This window comes from Octopus bimaculoides, chromosome 6 (assembly GCF_001194135.2).
Source record: "Octopus bimaculoides isolate UCB-OBI-ISO-001 chromosome 6, ASM119413v2, whole genome shotgun sequence".
Classification (NCBI taxonomy): domain Eukaryota; kingdom Metazoa; phylum Mollusca; class Cephalopoda; order Octopoda; family Octopodidae; genus Octopus; species Octopus bimaculoides.
Window position 1 is genome coordinate 15,954,476 of NC_068986.1, and position 3,981 is coordinate 15,958,456.

Sequence of the window (3,981 nt, forward strand, 5' to 3'; positions counted from 1 at the left end):
GTAATATTTAATATAATCTAAACTTACGTGTATGGCGATATACATATCTTATTCGTTTTCTCTTTCTTCGTCTCCGTCTCTTCGATGTTAAACAATAAATACCGCATAGATCGGTATGCAAAAAGTTCGAGAAAATCATCGTAAGACTGAAAAATTTTACGATGGGTTTAACAAAATATAAAGAACCCTACGTGGACTTATGGCATACTGGACCTATCTATACCAAAGAGTGACAGGTTTCTTCAGACTAAAATCGAATACATTCCAGCATCAATTTAAATATGAATTTCATGGAAAACATACCTGACAGGAACGAAATAGGTGGTAAGTAATGCTTGCAAAATTCAATAACGTGACTGAACATTTGGAAGAGAGAATAACTTATACCCTGCGACACTCGAAAGCAGCATAGTCTCCCCGCTCCTCCTCCTTCTTCTTTTTCCTCTTGTTTTTGTTGTTGTTGTTCTTCTTCTTCTAATTATTATTATTATTATTATTATTATTATTATTATTATTATACTTTGTTCATCTCTTGAATGCGCCGGGAGTAAACGTTTTATTCTTTCGCTCCCTCTGCACACACACACACACACACACACACACACAAACACACACACATACACACACACACCCTCATATATATTATAAATATATATGTATGTGTGTGTGTGTGTGTGTGCGTGTGTGTATATACGTGTGTTTGAGTGTGTATGTGTACATGTGTTAATATATATATTTATACATATACATATATATACATATATATAGGCATGTACACATATATATGTACATCTATATGTATATATATGTGTGTGTGTGTGCAAATATATACACACGCACGTGCATGCGCACATACACAAGCTCACTCACACGCACACATCTCACTCACTCACTCACACATGCTCATTCACGCACACACATACACACACACACACACACACACACACACACACACACACACACCTTTGCTTCATTACACACAGCGCTTTATTTCAGGTCCTTTTCTAGTTAGGCATTCACATAAACTGATACATTCACACGATTCTTTATCAGATACAATCGTTGTTTGTTGATATCTATTTATTTCTTATTTATATTCCTTGATATCTTCACAATTAAGCACTTTGATTTTCCTTGGCTTCGAGTAGGGAATCCATGTGAGTACTTTGTTTTTTTTTTTTATTATTATTTTACCTTATTTTCCCAATTTCATTACTTTTTATTTTTCAATAATCGCAAACTACAAACGATTTCATTTATAAATCTGAATGACGTTTAGAAATACAAATAAATTTCCTACAAAAAAAAATACGACATATATATAGAGCTACACACACACAAATATTCAGCATTCAGTAACAATACACATGCACACATAAATACACACATAAATATACACACGTACGCATATGTATATGCATATATATATGTTTATATATAACATTTATAAAGAGTTTCTATAAATTATATGTCATGCATAATATATACATGTATTCACACAACTGCATGTGTATGGGTGCATTAATGTATCAATCTATGCATGCAGAAACGTGAATGCATCTGTCTTTATATTTATACAGACGAATTTCAATTCATGTAAAGTATACTCATTAAGATTTACAGATTCTGCAGGATTTAATGCATACATTTATGTAGGTGTGATTGTATAGTGATATGGTTACAAATATATATTATTTGTCTCTAAATTGATGTATATCTGTGCAACATTATATTGTTGCTTAAAAGTCATTTCTAAATATCTATCAGGATTTATCTATCTATACTTTTTTTAAAATAAAATACTGTGGAGAATTCAACATGAACAGCATTGTAAACTGTAGCGAATATGTTCATTTGAATGACAAGTATTAATCCCTATATTGATTTAATCCCTACATAAATTAAATTGTAATGCATTGATTCCTTTGTAAGCAATAATAGGTTGTAAACAATAATAAGAAATTTCCTAGAAATTCTATTTTCTGAAACTACTTGCAGCACAAGGAATGATCTTGCATCTTAAGAAGATCTGAATGTACGTATTGCGAAATTTTGTGTTCCTACCAATATCTAAATAACGAAACTGTCATGGGTTGAATATTGCCGTTCAGTAAAGGCTTTAACAGAAGTTTTTTGAAGGAATAACAAATGTAAATATCATTCATTCATATATGCGTGTGTAAGAATGAATGTATGTATATATGCTTACACATATGTTCACATATTCATCCATACAAACATACACTCACTCACACACACACACATATGCATATATATGCACTCGCACAACTACACATACATACATATATTAGAAATAATGTCTACAAGTAGATATGTGAATGTTACTGTTATATTTAGAGCGCCACATAGATTTACATAATCCAGTCAGATTTCTGTATAGCTATTAATAATCTACAACACAGAGTATTATTACAATTTATAAGCTACGGAGCAAATGTAGGAAAAACAAAGATAAAATACAGACTTTTATTAAACGTCCTACGCTCGTTTCACAATTATAGTGGTTGGGAGTCATCCAATGGAAGTTCCAAATGTTTCGAGATGCTCACTCACAACGGATTCTCAAGGAACACCTTATTGTGTCAGGTTACAGATAACTACGCACCCACATATATACGAAGTGTCCTGAAAAGTTTGGGTTTTCGTAAAAGAAAATACGCCCGTGGGAATCAGTTAATTATGATTGTATTCAACATATTTCCCTTTGAGATTAACGCACTTATAACAGAAGTCCTTCAGCTTTTCTAAGCCCTGTAAAAGAACTCGGAATTTTGGGCCTCCAACCAGGCCATTTGCGATATCCTCAAAGTCAGGAACTTTTCAGCACTCCTTACGAATGCACCAAGACACTTTTAAAATAGTTCTCTTTGTAGGAAACGTTGCCAAATCTCACAAACTAGAGATTCTATGTGGAAAGAAGTTGTGATGTTTACGAGGCAAAATAATAATATAACATGAGCTATTTCTGAAGGTAACACGAACTTGTAATTTTTGTGTAGCCAGAGTCTAATCCGGTTAGATTATATTTCCAAAACAGCTTATCTGAAGATATATCACGGCGGTGACAATAGTTTTGGGGTTCTGCACTCACGATCACGTGGTGTATTGTATGCTTATGTGGAAAACACTTCATTTTACATTCCTCTCAATTTTTACGTTGCTCTAAGTTTTTCGAGTCACATCATGCTGTTGTAGAATAGTGGAAGAGGTGAGCTAATTGTGTAGCACAGATAATTGATTATTATAAGTAAATCATCTGTAGATATAGTTTTTCAAGATGCTTAAAGTGCCCTCATCTTAAGTCCACGGTAGGAGAAACAAGCACTCCGAGGGCAATCTTCTCTCTTCTTTCAGCGACGGCTTTAATCTCCTGTCGGAGGTTGATTAATTTGTATTCACGTGTTTAGTCATTGTTTCTTAAATATCTTCTTACATTTTGGATTAGGAGTGTATTCAGTTGAGCCTTTGCGTGTAATAAGGAACGGTGACTGGTAAATAGTTCCCCGTAGATCGACAAGCTACATCCTTTTCAGTTTCAAAACCAACAATTACACATTTCCTGGAATTACCAGTTCCTAAATATGCTGCTTCTATGTCTGTACGTATTCATATTTATAAGTATTACCTTGTTTTAATCTTTGATATATCCGAGCTGTTCAATTATATACGATCCGATGACTTATTGTTTTCTATACTATACGCCTTTATGTGAATATACAATTATATAATGTTAAATATGCATATTATTTTTAAAATGCATGTAGATAATTTGCAATGTGGAAATTAACAATCCTTTCTATTATTGGCGATTATGTCGACCTCAATTCTGAAATGGCAATTATTTTATCGGGAACGGAAGGGCAATAGAAAAGTCAATCTCAACGGCGTTTCAACTGAGATCGTAAATCGAAAGAAATGCCGCCAAGGATTTCGTCCGAATGGCAAAGAATTCTGTCAGTT